At 41.6% G+C, this 18779-nt stretch overlaps 1 pseudogene; it reads right to left on the bottom strand.

Annotated features, from left to right (window-relative positions):
• Positions 1–3351: 3351 nt before the first annotated feature.
• Positions 3352–4204, bottom strand: LOC124075910 (glyceraldehyde-3-phosphate dehydrogenase-like; annotated as a pseudogene).
• Between the last annotated feature and the right edge of the window lie 14575 nt (positions 4205–18779).

The raw sequence follows: 18779 nt of genomic DNA, 5'->3' as shown, positions 1-18779 counted from the left end.
AATAACAAAGTTTTAAAAAATGTTGGTCAAAATGAAGTCTAGATAGTTATGGGGATTCTTAAAATGGACTTCTACTTTTATCTTATAGTATACCTTGGGGTGACCACCCTTTCCCCACTTTATGGATTATGAATGATTTTCAGCTGCAATGTCTTTCCTAGTCCCCTCCGTCCCCAATACATACGTGGGCACTGTGCCCTGGGTGAGCCAGTCAAGCACGCCACTCTTAGGACCTCAGTGATAGGTGTGGGGAGGAGCAGCTGCACAAGAGTCATCAGAATTTCTCCTGAGCTTAACAAACAGATGCATTAACGAGTCATTCTTTACTATTAGAGTTGCTAACTAGGGAGGTATAAGCTGGATTTCTTTCTTTCTTTCTTTCTTTCTTTTTGTAGTTGTAGACGGACAGAATGGCTTTATTTTATTTATTTATTTTTATGTGGTGCTGAGGATTGAACCCAGTGCCTCACGCATGCTAGGCAAGTGCTCTCCATGAGCTACAGCCCCCGCCCCTAAGCTGGATTTCTTGACAAACACCTTGCTTACCCAAAGGACACCCTGTATAACAGGGGTGTTTGTCTTTCTTGGGCTACCCAATAGACAAACCTTCTTCCAGTTTGGTATGTCTATTGTGTGACTCCTGGCAGGGACACAGAGTCCTGCCACCCACTGTACTAACAAAAGGGCCACACATTCATTCTTCTTACCCTCCTGGGAGCTTTAAGTCAGTCGATCAGATTGAGTCTTATCAATGTGACTCTCGTTCAAGAGTTCAGGTATAAAGGTTGTGATGTAAAGATGAAGAGGAGAGATTATTTCCAAAACCTTGGTACAGTAGAAAATTGAATGACTTTTTTGTTATGGCACTGTCAGACATATTTGCAACAATATTCAGTGGTAGCACCCACAGAGCCTCTTAACTAGACCATTCCTGGGGCTTGAATTTGGTTGTGTTCACTCACAACTGTCTGGGAACCTTTGGATGTTGTCTGCTTTCTATTCCTAGTTCTTAAACCTTGTGAGATAACAAAAGTTAATCTACTCAATATCTTTCTTCTTAAAATTGTTCAAAGACTGATAGTTGTTCCCACAAATCTTTTTCTCTCTTCTCCTTAAGCAGCTAACCACACAGATATAGACCATGTTTCCTGGTGGTATTAGTCAGATTTCCATTACTATAAGTGATACCTGAGACCATCAACTTATAAAGAGAAAAGGACTATTGTGGTTCACAGTTCTGGAGGTTTCAGTCCATAATTGGTTGACCCTGTTGCTTTGGGGACTATGGTGAGGTGGCTCATCATGACAGGGGCACATGGTTGAGCAAAACCACTCACTTCATGGCCCTGAAGCAAAAGAAAGAAAGAGGAAGAGGCTGATGTCCCACATTCCCCTTCTAGGGGACCCCTGCAGTGGTCTGAAGAGCTCCTAAAAGGCCCCCCTCTTGAAATTTCTACCTCCCAAAAGTACCAAGTTGAGACTAAGTCTTTAACACATGGGCCTTTGGGAAATCTTCAAGGTCCAAACAATAGCCCTGACCTTGGCAGATCTGTGTGAATAACTATGTGAATACATTTAGGCCAATGGGATATGAGGAAAAGTAAGGTGTGAAACTTCTGGTTTAATTTTAACTTAAAAGGACGTTAAGGGGCTGGAGTTGTGGCTCAGTGGTAGAGAACTTGCCTGGCATGTGTGAGGCCCTGAGTTCAATCCTCAGCACCACATATAAATAAATAAAGTGAAAGATCCGTTGACAACTAAAAAAATAAAACATAAAAAGTTGATATCCTTTCCCCCTGTACTGAAAATTAAAACACCTGCATGGTTGTGACACATCTTCACACAAGAACAATGCAGAAGAGGACAGGTTGTAGGATACGATGGCCTGAGATAACAAAAGTTATTCACCAGAGCTTCCTCTGAAAGAATAAGACCAAACAAAAATATTTGGGGTATTAAGAATGTTAAAGCAGGGCTGAGGTTTTGGCTCAGTGGTAGAGCACTTGCGAGCATGTGTAAGGTACTGGGTTCAATCCTCAGCACCACATAAAAATAAATAAATAAAATAAAGTTTAACAAAATTAAAAGAATGCTAAAGCAGATTTAGATGGTGAGCCTGTACACATACCCTCTAATTATATTTCCAAGGATGTCTAGGTCTCATTAAATCCTTGAAAAACACATGGTTGAGGGCTGTTCTTCCAACATCTGAGAAAGTACTCTAGTGGCTTCTCTCTGCAACCTAGGGATACCCAACCATGGCGAGCAATGTTGAATTGTTAAGGGTTCCATGACACCAGGATCCTGGAAAGTCGGAAGTCAAATTACAGCCTTTAAGGAGAGACAAAGCAGATGTGGACTCCATCATATGGCAGCATGTCCCATGGGGGTAATCTGAAGACCTTGAATCACCTTTGTTAACTGATCACAAAATCCCTAAACTGAAATACATGAACAACCACCAAGTCTCAATTTGATTTGTTTCACTAAAATCTTCAGTTTGGTTGCCAAGAGGTCTTACTTGAACAAGGATGATTCTCCCCATTTCCCAGATCTGAATCATTTCCCAGAACACTCTGAATGAAGGGGGCTCTGGGCGCCTTTACCGAAGTACATACTGTGAGTCTATCTCCAAGAATTCCCCAGTGTCCTGCAGGGCAATTGCAGGATACTTCTTGGGGAGGAAGGATCATTGGATCCTGGCTCTGAACATTCATTCCTGAGGACCCAGAATGCCACTGCCATACTAGTCATGGTAGACGAGTATAGAATGAGCCTGCCACCAGACCCAGCTTAACTTGAGACACGTATTACGGTTGCTTTCTTAGTTCCTGAGTATAGAACTAGGATATGTTTTAACTACAGATACAGAGAGAGTGATGGTTGGAAGGTACTCACTCTGACAGCAGCTAGGGTTAGGCTGTGTACCATGTGCCCGGCAGTTCAGCATCTGGTGATGATGGAGTCTTTCCTGTGCTTGCTCCTGCTGGAGATCTCTGCTTCCCTGTCTCTTCTACTTGCTGACTTCTCTCCAAGGCTGCTTTTCTACCTTTCACTTCCGTTCTGTGTATTACTCAAAATACTTCCAGTGAATATCCTTTCTGTTTAGTTTAACCAGAATTGACTTCTGATTTTTGTGACCACAAACCCTGATTAGTACAAACTGCATATAAAACAAAATCAAGCAGATGTAGAAGAAATGGAAAGAAATAGGAATTTCCTTTCTCTTGGGCTCAGTGCTTTATTGACGGTACGTGATGAAGTAGGATTTCCTAAGCCCCACCCCTTCTTCAGGATGTCTGGGATAAAAACTGTGAAGAGGGGAGATACTGAGTGTTCTGGAGGACCAGGTTAGGGGAGGGACTCCCTGGCAGCTGAGGGCCTCTTTTTTCCTCTCATGTTTTGGATGGGGCTGGTGGTCCAGGGGACTCTGACTTCTTGGAGGCCATGTGGACAGTAAAGTCCAACATCTTTTTGCTTTTTAAATTTATTGTGATGCCAAGAAATGAGTTTGACAAAATGGTCATTGAGGGCAATGCTGACTCTGCATCAAAGGTGGAAGAATGGGCAACTTTGTTAAAGTTTCAGAAGACAAATTGGTCCTTGGGATAATCCAGGATGTCCTTCAGGGAGACCTCTAATTCCTGCCTCATGTTATCATGTTTGGCGGCTTTCTCCAGAAGACAAGTCAGATCCATAACTAACACATCAGGGCAGGACACACAGAAGGCCATGCCAGTGAGCTTCCCATTCAGCTCAGGGATGACTTGGTCTGCAGCCTTGGCAATGCCAGCAGGCATGGGGGTCATGTTCTGGGAAGGCCTGTGGTCATCACACCACAATTCCCCGCAGGGGCCATTCATGGTCTTCTGGAGTCCATGGCAGGGACAGTGGTCTCAAGTCCCTCCACATGCCAAAGTTGTCATGGAAAACCTTGGCCAGGGGGCTAAGCAGTTGATGGTGCAAGAGGCATTGGTGATGATCTTGAGGGGATTGTCATACAGGTGTGAACGCCAATTAAAAACATGGGACAACAGCAAAAGGGGCAGAGCGGAGACCTTTTTGGCTCCACCCTTTGAGTGAGCTCTGACCTTCTGCACAGTGGTGGAGACTTCGGTGGACTCACAACATATTCAGGACCAGCCTCACTCCATTTGATGTCAGCAGGATCTCGTTCCTTGGAAGATGGAGATGGGCTTTCCATTGATGACAAGCTACTTGTTCTCAGACTTCACTGAGCCGCTGAACTTGCCAAGGGTAGAATCATACTGGAACACGTAGACCAGGAAGTTGAGGCTAATGAAGGGGTCATTTCCTGGAGCTGAAAGCAGCCCTGGTGACCAGGTTCTGAATTAGCCAAATCTGTTCTTCAGCCTTCATCGTCTTGTCCCAGGCATGTGGCTGGTACTGCATAAGATGATGCCATTGTCTGTAAAACAGGGAGGAACAGAGCCGAGACAGAGATTTCTGATGATAAATTTTTATCTCTTAGTTCTTGTTTTGTCCAAATCATTCGAATTTAGTAAATAAGCCAAAATTACTCTTCAAGTAGCTTAAGTACCCAGAATTAGGATTCTTTCATGTGATACTGAAATAAATATGAATTATATCTCCTCAAATTTCTGGTTTCTTTAATTTATAGAATTTGCAGGTGAGGACTGTATTTAATGATTAGCTGCATCCCTGTGATTAAAGTGTAGGTCAGTAATGTACCAAGGAAATGGGGTTCACCTGAAAGACTGAGTGGGTAGGAATGTTTTTGACAGTCTAACTGGAGACAATCAAGCTTCATAAGGACAAGAAATTACTCTCTGTACAATAAAGGGGAAAGACACAAGAGGAAAGCAGGAAGACAACACCCATTCTTCCTTTAGAATCAGGCTGGCTTCATTGTCTATGTGGCAAAGGTAGTAAAGAGCTTGTTTCTACGTTTCACATATTCCCGAGAATTTTGAGCAAGAGGTAGAAAGGTAAGGAAGGAGAAGGATGCCATCTTCAAATATTTCAAGATCCTCATTATCGGGGGTGAGTCATATGCACATACACACACCTACTCGCGTAGACTACTCTTCCCTCCACCTTCACAAATGGAGATGCTGCTGTTTAATTTTCTCTACTATTACTGGATGATGAGCCTGCATAAATAATATACAGCAATTTGCTACACATTTGAATGTTCTGACACTTGGCATGTCTTAAACACACCGTCTCCCTTTCCTGGGCATTTCCTGCTCTTTGATTAAGGGCTAAATGGATGTCTCATCCCTCTCTTAGGAATGGACTCCAGGGAGGATACTCTGCCTGGCAGGGTCCTTTCTTTTTTCATCCAGGAAATTAACCTTCCTAATTCTGGCTGCTTCTCTGTCAGGCTTTTATTCTGAACAGCATTAAGGAGCTTTAATGGTAGGCTGAATGGTCATCCTTCACAGAACGGAGCTCACTTCTGAGATACTAGGCAGGTCGACAGTGACTTAGGCCTGATTTCCATAAGGTAAGGACAATTAGGATCTGTGTGCCCCACGAGTAATCTGTACAGTTTTCTTTCTTTCCTCCTTCTCCTTCTCCTTCTATGAAGTCAGTGCCAAGACTTTTTAAAAACTAGTTTTGGGCGGGGCGAGAAGGCGCACGCCTGTAATCCCAGCGGCTCGGGAGGCGGAGGCAGGAGGATCAGAGTTCAAAGCCAGCCTCAGCAATTTAGTGAGGTGCTCAACAGCTCAGTGAGACCCTGTCTCTAATAAAATACAAAATAGGGCTGGGGATGTGGCTCAGTGGCGAGTGCCCCTGAGCTCGATCCCTGGTACCCCTCCCCGCCCCCCTGAAAACTAGCTAGTTTTGGCAGAGCACCTATTCGATGTCCAGCCCTGGATGAGAAACCAAACAAACTTTAGAAGAAACAAAAGAGTCATGTCTTCCCACCCTGTCCTTAGACAAAGGACATTTAGGTTTTTCTATTTCCCAGTGTCTTCCTTTGCTGGGGAAAGGAAACAAACAGCTGATCCCGCAGCTGATGACAGAGCCCTTCTCAGAGGCAGTTGCCAGAGGACCCTGAGGTGGGAAGCAGCTGCTCCTCTTCCTCTGGGAAATCTACCCAGCGCTGGCGGGAGATGGGACGGAGGCCAGCGATGCCTGCTTTGCTCAGCAAGGGGAGAAGGAGACCTCAAGAAATAAATTAGAACTGATTTCCATTCTGTACATTTTTGCTCTTTTCAAGAGGGGGAGAAATACCTCTATGGACCAGAAATGCATAACCCGCAGGAACATTTTGGTTTGTTTCTTACCAAACGGTTGATTTTTCAGAGCCCCCCAAGTGGCATCGGTTATAAACATTTGAAATTACCCTGGGCAAGGTTTTCCGCGCTCAGGATTGAATTGGCTCCCTAGAGCACATTCTTTGCTAGGCTAATTGGGACCCTGGATTTCTAGACACCGAACTAGGGCTAGGACTTCTGGGATGGGCAAAATGGAACTAGGACTTCTGCCCTGTTAAGCAAAGGTGCTAATGCAGAATATTTATCCAAAATACCCCCGGATAATACAGTGTTTAGAGACCCTGCCCAAGATGGCTGGAATTATTCAGAACACCAGGAGACAGGCATGTCAGGAGCCTTATTTCACAGACCCCTGTGTGTCCTCTGCGCTCAGTGAAAGAGTGAGGTGTCCCAAAGCAGGTGAGGCTCTCTTAGGCAGGACAGCCCATCCGTGAACTGGTCCAACAGATTAAAACGTATGTTCACTACGTGTGTCCCCAGAATTCCCGTGTTGGAAACTTAATTCCCATATTAATGATATTTGGAGGTGGGACTTTAGGGAGGTGGTTGGGTCATGAAGGCTCTGTGCGGCTCTCGAATGCATTCATCCATTCATGGATTACTGGGTTAATTGCTTATTGAGAAAGTAGTTTTGTTATAGAAGTGAGCTCTTTCTAGCAAGCTTATTCTGTCTTATTCTGTCTAGCAAGCTTTGGCTCCAAAGAATAGAGTTGGCCGTCTATGGACTGAGATCTCTGAAACTAGGAGACCCCCAAATGAACATTTTCTCTTCTGATGGTTCTTGTCAGGCCTTTTCATCACAGTTGACTATAACAACTAGGTTCCCTCATCTTCTAGCTTGGGCAGGTTTGGACAATGGGCAGCTCTGGGAGGAGGTCAAAGGGTAGAAGGAGAGAGTATTGAGGGCATTTCCTCCCCTGGGTATGTCCCTACTGGGTCGTGGTTCTGTTCTGGCTGGGTTCCTTTCTCTAAGGCCACATCCCTCAACTGGTTCTTGGAACTGCTTCCCCCACTCGTTGTCCCTTGCCACTGTTACTGTTTTTAGGGTACTTCCCCCCAACCTATCCCCAATCAATCCCTTGTTGATTTTCCTTATCCTATCCACAGCTTTGTAATTGTCTCTTCATTACCTGTTCTTCAATCATCCCTCTTGAGTGTGCCATTTGTTTTCTGACAGGATTCAGACAGAAAAAATCATCCCGCCCCTGGAAATGGCCTCTAAAGTGCTCTATGGGATTGTACTGTGTGTTAGGCTGAATACTAACCCTCCAAAGATGTTCAGGTTCCAAGCCCTGGAATCTGTGAATACGTTATGTCACCTGGCAAAGGGGAATTATGTTTGTAGATAGAATTAAGGTTGCCAGTCTGTTTGATCTAGAGACAAAGAGATTATCCTGGATATGCAGGTAGGCCCCATGTAATCAAAAGTGTTCTTGAAAGTGGAAGAGGGAGGCAGAAGAGTTAGCATCAGAATGATGTGATATGAGAAAGACTGAACAGCTATTGCTAAATTTGAAGACAGAAGGCACCATGAGCCAGAGAATGCCAATAGCATCCAGAGAAAGAAATGTCAGGCAATCAGGTTGTCCCCCTTGGGTCTCCAAAAAGAATAAAACCTGAACTTTTGCCCAGTGAGGCCTGTATCAGACTTTTGACTTACACAGCTGTAGGCTAATAAATAGGAGTTGTTTTAAGCCAGTAAGTTTGAGGTAATTTGTTGCAGCAGCAACAGGAAACTGATACGGGTTGCTAACGTATCTGATGAGAACATAGAACCTTCTTGTTGTAGGAAAATGGGATGCAGATAACCCATGGTATGTTATTCCAATTATTACTAGGAACAGGGATTGGGATGCAGAGCAGGTGGAGGGCAAGGCATTGAAAGATAATTAGCTCTGGTCCTTAGTTGCTATGGTGACAATGGTCATTATCAAGATTGTGGTGTGAGCTGGCAATTTCTATCAGTCCTAAATGATGTCCACAGATAGATTAAAAGTTTTGAAGGTTTAGCCAGGGCACAAGTAGAAAACCTGTGTAAAAGCTCTAAAGCAGTTGCTTACCATCTTGAGCATGTTACATAGGAGTTAGGCTCACTCCAGTGTCTGTGAACTGCAACATCAATGTCTGTTTTGTTATGAAGGAGAGAAAAAAGTAGAACCTTGAGACATGGAGGGGAAATGTTTGGTCAGACACAGGCAAGACTAAGGATTTTGAACCCCCAGATTATCTTAAAACTTTCTTACTAATAAGGAACCCAATCCTGCAGAGGGGCTGGAGAACAGGGCACTGATGGTGGATACCAACTCCATGCTTGACAACTTACTCCTCTTGCTCAGCTCAGAGACAGGCCAAGCAGCTATGTTCTCTGTTCATCATTCCTATTTCCACCTTGTTTCTCTGCCACCTTATATAAAAGGCACCAGTGATGTCTAAGCTTTTAGGTTTAGATGGGGGTGCGATTGAATTCACATCACCTACAAAGAAATGGTAGCTGGTAGGACTTTAAGGGTCCTCACTTTGGGAGATGCATGTTTTTCCATCCAGACAAAAGATGCTGAGGTGAATTGTCTCCTGGTGATTATAGACCTTTCTACACTCTGCATACGTAGAAGCTGACCTTTGTGTCATCTAGACTTTATCAACTCCACTTCCTGTCTTCTGGCTTCTTGTGGGTTGGACAACTTGAGGATGTTTGTACTTGAGTCTGATGTTTGTACTTGAGTCTGGAGGGAAGAACAGCTATCTGTCTGGCTGGAGGGTGAGCTAGAGGGAAGAACAGCTATCTGTCTGGCTCTTCCTCGCTGGTTGACACATGGCTCTGTCTGCCACAGCTACTGTATCAGACGCTGAGCTGGTGATTCCAGCTCTTATCCTTCTGTTGTCATCTGCAGCTTGCCCTGCCTCCGTCACCCAGCTCTGGTTGGTTTTCCTTCAACCTGCCCTCACTTTTCCAAATGGTGTCTTCGTTAAGCTCTCCTTGAACACCCCTTTTTGTCTTGCTGCAGCTCTGACTGATACCGTCATTGCAAGTCACATTTATGAAGCATGCTATTAAATGCCAACCACTGTGTCCACACACCTTACATAAATCAGCTCATTTCACTCTACGGCAGAGACGCGTGGCTATCACCACTCCCTTCTATAGATCAGAAAACTGAAAATTTGAAATTGGCACATAGCTTACCCTAACTAGTAAGTGACTGAAGCAGGATTTGAACTCAACCTGTAGAGATTACGGAAATAAGCTCAAGTACAGAAGTAGCTGAGTTTTGAAGGCAGAGAGACTCAAGTACAAACATCAGAAGGTGACGTGAGTCAAAACACTTAATCCCTCTCAGTTCAAGTTTCTTAATTTTTAAGATGGGAACTACTACAATGCTGCTATCAGGGTTTTTGTTTGTTTGTTTGTTTATAAGCACCGTCCAGTCAAAGTCACAGAAGTCCAGAAAGGAGTCTGCAATCACTGATTGAGGGTAAGGATTCCTGGAAAAATCAGTGAGTTTTTTTTTTCCCCAAATGCAGGTTAAGTGAGGCTTTGAAGACATGCACAATATAAAACCTGTTTTCAAGTTTGCTGTATAAAGAAAAGAACAGGATGTAAGGAAAATGATTGGCACCGAGTCCAAGGCTTTCTCTTCCCTTCTGCCAGAGGGTTCAGAGAGTAGGATTTTGGTTGAAGCGGCAACTGGTGGTGGAAGGAATTCACGCTCCACCCGCTGTGTCTATTGCCTGTCTCTCAGAATCTACTTGATGTCTATCTCTTGTTTTGCCCAGTGAGAGCTGCAGAACCCCAGCCCATGATGACTGTGCTCAAGTAGATTCTCCTCTCTTGTCTGTAGGCTTATGGCAAGAGTGTGTCTGGGTACTACCTCTCCTTCATCTGGTTTATCCTTTTGTTAGTCAAGATTTTTTCCCTCCAACATTTCATTTTGAAAATTTTCAAATATACACAAAAATTGAAATAATTATACAGTGAACACCCATAATATATCACCTGGAATCACTGTCAGTATTTTAGTTTATTTGCTTTATTGCATTTCCATCCAGGTATCCATCCATATAGCTAGCCACCCACCCATCCATCCACATAGCCAGCCAGCCACCCATCCATCTCTACATCTATCCAGTGTTTGACAACATCATGTCTTAATGGGTTTATAAAGATTTACTTTTATAAGGATTCCAAATCATTGCATCAATTAGCAGACAACTAACAGGGATCTCAGCAACTTTTAGGGGCTGGGAAAGTATCTCTTGGTTAAGGCTTTGAATAGGTGGAAATTTTTTTTCTTTTTTCTTTTTTTAATTTGTTTTAATTAGTTACACATGACAGTACAATGACCTTGACACATCATACATTTGAATCACATGGGATACAATATGGTGGAAATTTAAAAAAAATATATTTTTATTAGATGTTGATGGACATTTATTTACTTATTTATTTATGGTACTGAGAATTGAACCCAGTGCCTCACACATGCTAGGCAAGAGTTCTACCACTGAGCCACAATCGCAGCCCTAGGTGGAAGTTTTTAAAGCTTTTGTTTCTCACAAAAAGTAATCATCTTCTTTTTGTTCTTTCTGACGGATTTCTTGACTCCTACTCTTTCTAACTATGCCTCTAAAATAGATTTTCCAGAAAAATGCTTTGAGTTCTTGGAAAATATTCATTCTATGAAGTGACCAAAAATTAGACTATGTGAACGGAGCACATCCTAGGTAACAATAGTAATAAAGATAGGTTTTGAAAAATGTTCAAAATTTGTACCACAAGAGTTTTTGATGTCTGATTACCAAATCCTGGAGCCATCTAAGCTCCTAAGAGGGAAACACCTAATCTTGGAAATCTAATCACCTCAACTCCTGAGGATGGCTGGAATACCGCCTCGAGTTGCATTAGAGTCTCATGTGACTGGGTTTCACTGTGAGGCTCATGGTTCAGGTTCAAGTTCCTAAATTCAAGATTCAAACATCTTGGTTCTTGCTGATTCTCTCACTTGTTGAAAGATGATTTTGAGCCAGTGCTGGTCAAATTGTAGGTACAGGAGAAGGTGACACGGTAGAAGAAACATACCGTAGGCATCTCTGAAGTCTACACAAATATCAGTTTACATTCAACTCTAAAACACGGAGCACCTGGTATTGGTGCCATTGGTCTGTGTTCTGGCACAAAACTTCTTATGTACCTTTCATGCGGAAGGATGAGCAGGCATGGCAGGGTGTGTATGGAGATTAACATGGGGACTGAGGAATCAACAGGCGGCTGAAGAAAGCTTGCTGAAAAACTAAGGAGCATGAGAACGATCCTGCCACTAGTGGATAGAAGGTCGAATCTGTAGGACAGAGTATGGGAACATAAACAGAATCCCAGGACCTGTCAAAGGATGTGTTAAGTACTGGTCTTTAGTGACAGGATGCGAATGGAAAGGGGTGGGTGCGAATGACAGTTGACTTGTTAGTTGTTTACCTTTAATTTTTTTTTTCATTTCTCTCCTATCCCTTACAAAGAGTATCCCAAATTATATTCAGGTGTTCACCATTGCCTGATGCCTCATGTTATATATCTCAGTAGAAACTGAACTTGCCCATACCTCCAGGAGGGACTGTCATTGGCTTAAGCCAATTAGCACAGCCTGCTGTCTAGTCACAGTCACTGACTCAGGGATGGTTATGTGACTATTATTGAAATGCTTGGAAAGAAAATGATCTCTCCTGGATGTGTGTGTTTCTTGGATGTGAAGCTTGGAATTGCTGCAGCCGCGTCGGCATCACGTGAAGTGTACCAGTGGAAGGCAGGAAAACCAGGTGATAGAGGACAGCCCCGAACCATGGTTTGAATGACCCCTGAATGCAAACAAATTTGATTTCATCATTAAATAGCTACTTGATATTGATGGTGGGGTTTCTCAGAAGGTATTAGCAGCACAATTAGCAGTGCAAATTTTATTCCCATATTACAGAATATCTTCTAACCCATTATCAGGCACACGGAGGTTATTCAGTTAAAGTATCGGATGGAGGAAAAAGCTGTCATTTCACCCAACACATATCATTGCTAAATAACTGAGGTTGGAAGCAAAGATAAGGTATTACAGGTTGTGTTATCAATTCCATAGTGTGGAGGTAGTAAGGCAGCTGTGGCCATGAGAGGCATGAAGGAATTGAGGGAGAAAAATTATATGGGGTGTATTTTCTCCATTCACTCTCTGTGACCAGAGAGGAAGTGACTGAGGAGGAAAGAAAAGTGATCAATGGACAGGTTTTCTCACCTTACCTAGGCTGCTTTCTCAAGTTCTTTCTATTCCTGAAAACTGACAGCTCACAGGAGGGAGAAGCAGGTGTCTCTTCTTATTTTTTTTCAAGACAGAGAAAATGATTTAAAAGGGAAAAGAAGTCAGTGTCACACCAGAGCTCATGTCTGATATTGGCTCCTCTGAGACACCACTGTGGCCCCAATATTCTCTCCCTGCTGTTGGAAAGTGTCCATCCATTCCCACAATGTGAATGACAAACCAGAGCAGCTTTGCTGAGATGTTTGGAGAATCTTAAAATATAAACAACCTGAAAAATATTCAGGTACTAGCTGCTTAGAGAAGGAATTATGCCCCATGAGAAATAAAAATGACATTTTCCTTGTCTTCATCTCTAGGACTTATGTGCAAGTATGTAAGTTATCAGTGAGTGACACCCGGGAGCCCATTGCTAATGATCCTAAACATATTTCACAAACCAAACAAGGCACCATTCTGGCCAAGAAATGAGATCATAAAGTGAACACACCAATTTCTGAGCAACTATTGTGTGTGGGGGGAATACTTTTTTTACAGACTAAGCACATGAACTTGTATTGTGACTGATTCCCTTCTGAAAGAGTAGTGCATCTCATTTATCAAGACTGTGTACAACCCGGGGTATGCATTGTGCTAGTGGAAGACAGAGAGTTGGTGAGTACAGGGCAAATTAGAGTAAGGGGCTCACCTGTGGAGGGAGAGAATGAGGTGAGCAGGAAATGAAGGAGAGGGGCTTCTTCCTCAAGGCCTGTGGCACAGCGTCAGGATCCTCGAGGCTGGAAGGAGGCCTGGATGTAAACCTCAGAAAGTCCAGGACTTGGCCACAAAGTAAGTATCTGCAGACTTCCAGGACTTAGCCTTGGAGAACGTGGGTCAAGGCTGCCATGGAAGTAATTCATCAAAAGCCCACTACTACATGTAGTGCGCAGAGACATCATGAGAGGGGCTCTGCCCTCCCAAGGCTCATGCTCCTTTAGGGAGACCAATTATGCACCCAGAGAGATGGTTTATCATGCCCAATGTTGACCCCTAAGGGCCAAAGGAGTCCTACTGCCGACGTTGCAGGAGCCAGGGTAGTGCCGTGGGCTTGGGTAGTTGGGGCGGAGACCATTGGTGATTTGGAGCTGGGCTTTGCAGAAAGGGTAGTGCTAAATGCCGGGTGGATGGGAATGTGTGAAAGGACTCAGGGGTAGGTAGAAGGGGCAGCCCTGGTTTTTCTGGGGCATCCATGGACCCCCGGCATGTCCCCCAATTTCCCCCTCACCTTTTCCGTTTAACCAACGACATTGCACATAAACAAAGATGATACAAACAAATAGGACAGGAGCCCAGGAGGCCTTCTGGAAGGCCTTCCCAAAGCGACTCCAGAGTCACGCCGACTTTCTGTTACTTCTGCCTGGAGCCTCGCCCTGTCAAGGCAGAGGACAGGAACAGAGGGGAAAATGCAGGTGGTCTTCACAACTGCAGTCCTCCTGTGACTAAGACGCACAGACGTCATTCTCTGGAGACTGAGAACAGCGGTGATGTCACCCAAGAGCTGAGCTTGCTTCAGGCACCGTTTTCAAAGGAATCTTCTTTTTTTTTTTTTTTTTTTTTTTTTTTTTTTTTTTTTTAAAAAACATTAGTATATACCAGAAGTCATAGATATGGATATATACAAACACAAAGTCATCTCATGTAATGATGCTTTCAGATATGATGCAACCCAGTAAGATTTACTGAATCACGGCTACTAATTAATAAATACAAAAAATGTATTATAAACCTAACAGGATGGTTGAAGCAGTCAGAATTACCAAGAAATTACTAGTGATTGAATTAAGACACAAGCAAGCATCTCTTAACTTTACACATCATGAACACACCCACAAATTTTATATAAAAAATTAATCTTTGTTAGTGCTAATAAAAAATATCTTGTTAAAATACAAAGCAATAGAGAAATTGAACTTCATTAAAATTAAAAACATCTGTTCTTCAAAATCCAACATTAAAGAATACAAAGGCAAGACAGATTAGAATAAAAATATTTGCAATACATAAATCTGATAAAGAATTTTTTGCAGGATATATTTTAAACTCTTTCATCTCAGTAATAAATAATCTCCCCCAAATAGAAATGGAATAGACAGTTCACTAAATTAAAAATACAGATGGAAAATAAAAACACAAAAAGATGCTTAACATCATTTATCATAATGATGCAAATGCAAATTAAAACCAGGAGATATCAGGGTTAAAATTAAAAACAGTGACAAGCATTGGCAAGGATGTAGAATAACTGTAAGATGTATACAATGCTAACAGGAAATAAAATGGTATAACTACTTTGGATAACTGCAGTTTCTTATAAACAAAAGACACAGAAATTCCACTCCTAAATGTATTTGAGATAAATTAAAACCTATGACATAAAAGGACTTATAAATGAATGCTCAAAGCAGTTCCATCCATTCTTTTTGCATTCTTAGAAACATTACATATCCCTTCTATCTATGCTATACTTGGCCTCTCCCTCTCAACTAAATCATTCTTGTTACTTTTATTTTTTTTTTTATTTTTTTTTTTTGATGAATTTTCATGCTTTATTTAACCTGATATGATATTACTATTTTTTTTTTTTAATTTTTTATTGTGGGTTGTTCAAAACATTACAAATTTCTTGACATATCATATTCCACACTTTGATTCTAGTGGGTTATGAACTCCCACCTTCACCCCATACACAGATTGCAGATTCACATCAGTTACACATCCATTGATTTACAAATTGCCATACTAGTGTCTGTTGTGCTCCGCTGCCTTTCCCATCATCCACCCTCCCCCCTCCCCACCTCTCCCCTCCCCTCCCCTCCTCTCTCTCTACCCCCTCCACTGTATAACCCTGAGGGTCTCCTTCCATTACCGTGCAATTTACCTTCTCTCTCCCTTTCCCTCCCACCTCTCATCCCTGTTAAATGTTAATCTTCTTCTCCTGTTCTTCGTCCCTACTCTGTTCTTAGTTACTTTCCTTATATCAAAGAAGACATTTGGCATTTGTTTTTTAGGGATTGGCTAGCTTCACTTAGCATAATCTGCTCTAATGCCATCCATTTCCCTGTAAATTCTATGATTTTGTCATTTTTTAATGCAGAGTAATACTCCATTGTGTATAAATGCCACATTTTTTTTATCCATTCGTCTATTGAAGGGCATCTAGGTTGGTTCCACAGTCTTGCTATTGTGAACTGTGCTGCTATGAACATCGATGTAGCAGTGTCCCTGTAGCATGCTCTTTTTAGGTCTTTAGGGAATAGACCAAGAAGGGGAATAGCTGGGTCAAATGGTGGCTCCATTCCCAGCTTTCCAAGAAATCTCCATACTGCTTTCCAAATTGGCTGCACCAATCTGCAGTCCCACCAGCAATGTACAAGTGTACCCTTTTCCCCACATCCTCGCCAGCACTTGTTGTTGTTTGACTTCCTAATGGCTGCCAATCTTACTGGAGTGAGATGGTATCTTAGGGTGGTTTTGATTTGCATTTCTCTGACAGCTAGAGATGTTGAGCATTTTTTCATGTACTTGTTGATTGACTGTATGTCCTCCTCTGTGAAGTGTCTGTTCAGGTCCTTGGCCCATTTGTTGATTGGGTTGTTTGTTCTCTTATTGTCTAATTTTTTGAGTTCTTTGTATACTCTGGATATTAGGGCTCTATCTGAAGTGTGAGGAGTAAAGATTTGTTCCCAGGATGTAGGCTCCCTATTTACCTCTCTTATTGTTTCTTTTGCTGAGAAAAAACTTCTTAGTTTGAGTAAGTCCCATTTGTTGATTCTAGTTATTAACTTTTGTGCTATGGGTGTCCTATTGAGGAATTTGGAGCCCGACCCCACCGACTGTAGATCGTAGCCAACTTTTTCTTCTATCAGACGGCGCGTCTCTGATTTGATATCAAGTTCCTTGATCCATTTTGAATTCACTTTTGTGCATGGCGAGAGAAAGGGATTCAGTTTCATTTTGTTGCATATGGATTTCCAGTTTTCCCAGCACCATTTGTTGAAGATGCTATCCTTCCTCCATTGCATGCTTTTAGCCCCTTTATCAAATATAAGATAGTTGTAGTTTTGTGGATTGGTTTCTGTGTCCTCTATTCTGTACCATTGGTCCACACGCCTGTTTTGGTACCAGTACCATGCTGTTTTTGTTACTATTGCTCTGTAGTATAGTTTGAAGTCTGGTATCGCTATACCGCCTGATTCACACTTCTTGCTTAGCATTGTTTTTGCTATTCTGGGTCTTTTATTTTTCCATATGAATTTCATGATTGCTTTCTCTATTTCTACAAGAAATGCCATTGGGATTTTGATTGGCATTGCATTAAACCTATAGAGAACTTTTGGTAATATCGCCATTTTGATGATGTTAGTTCTGCCTATCCATGAACAGGGTATATTTTTCCATCTTCTAAGATCTTCTTCTATTTCTCTCTTTAGGGTTCTGTAGTTTTCATTGTATAAGTCTTTCACCTCTTTTGTTAGGTTGATTCCCAAGTATTTTATTTTTTTTGAAGATATTTTGAATGGAGTGGTTGTCCTCATTTCCATTTCAGAGGATTTGTCGCTGATATACAGGAATGCCTTTGATTTATGCGTGTTGATTTTAAATCCTGCCACTTTGCTGAATTCATTTATTAGCTCTAATAGTTTCTTTGTAGAGCCTTTTGGGTCTGCTAGATATAGAATCATATCATCTGCAAATAGTGATAATTTAATTTCTTCTTTTCCTATTTTTATGCCTTTAATTTCTTTCGTCTGTCTAATTGCTCTGGCCAGTGTTTCGAGAACTATGTTGAAGAGAAGTGGAGAGAGAGGGCATCCCTGTCTTGTTCCAGATTTTAGAGGGAATGCCTTCAGTTTTTCTCCATTCAGAATAATGCTAGCCTGAGGCTTAGCATAGATTGCTTTTACAATATTGAGGTATGTTCCTGTTATCCCTAGTTTTTCTAGAGTTTTGAACATAAAGGGATGCTGTACTTTGTCAAATGCTTTTTCCGCATCTATCGAGATGATCATATGGTTCTTATTTTTAAGTCTATTGATGTGGTGAATAACATTTATTGATTTCCGTATATTGAACCAGCCTTGCATCCCAGGGATGAATCCTACTTGATCATGGTGTACAATTTTTTTGATATGTTTTTGTATCCGATTCGCCAGAATTTTATTGAGGATTTTTGCATCTAGGTTCATTAGAGATATTGGTCTGTAGTTTTCTTTCTTTGAAGTGTCTTTGTCTGGTTTAGGTATCAGGGTGATGTTGGCCTCATAGAATGAATTTGGAAGTTCTCCCTCCTTTTCTATTTCCTGAAGTAGCTTGAAAAGTATTGGTATTAGTTCTTCTTTAAAGGTTTTGTAAAATTCTGCTGTATACCCATCGGGACCTGGGCTTTTCTTAGTTGGTAGTCTTTTGATGGTTTCTTCTATCTCCTCAATTGATATTGGTCTGTTTAGGTTTTCTATATCCTCCTGACTCAATCTGGGCAGATCATATGACTTAAGAAATTTATCTATGCCTTCACTATCTTCTAATTTATTGGAGTATAAGGATTCAAAATAGTTTTTGATTATCTTCTGTATTTCTGAAGTGTCTGTTGTGATATTGCCTTTTTCATCCCGTATGCTAGTAATTTGAGTTCTCTCTCTTCTTCTCTTCACTAGCATCGCTAAGGGTCTGTCGATTTTGTTTATTTTTTCAAAGAACCAACTTTTAGTTTTGTCAATTTTTTCAATTGTTTCTTTTGTTTCGATTTCATTAATTTCAGCTCTGATTTTAATTATTTCTTGCCTTCTACTTCTTTTGCTGTTGTTTTGCTCTTCTTTTTCAAGGATTTTGAGATGAAGTATGAGATCATTTATTTGTTGGTTTTTTCTTTTTTTAAGGAATGAACTCCAAGCAATGAATTTTCCTCTTAGAACTGCTTTCAATGTGTCCCATAGATTCCGATATGTTGTGTCTGTGTTTTCATTTATCTCTAAGAATTTTTTAATTTCCTCCTTGATGTCTTCTATAACCCATTGATCATTCAGTAACCTATTGTTCATTCTCCAATTGATGTATGCTTTTTCCTTCCTTCTTTTATCGTTGATTTTCAGTTTCATTCCATTATGATCAGATAAGATGCATGGTAATATCTCTACTCCTTTATATTGTCTAAGAGTTGCCCTGTGACATAATATATGAT

The sequence above is a fragment of the Marmota monax genome, unplaced genomic scaffold, assembly GCF_021218885.2.
Source record: "Marmota monax isolate L192 unplaced genomic scaffold, Marmota_monax_Labrador192_F-V1.1 WCK01_AAM20220418_F8-fsc00209, whole genome shotgun sequence".
NCBI lineage: Eukaryota > Metazoa > Chordata > Mammalia > Rodentia > Sciuridae > Marmota > Marmota monax.
The sequence above is the reverse complement of the archived record's forward strand: the minus strand, read 5'-3'. Positions and strand labels throughout refer to the sequence as shown.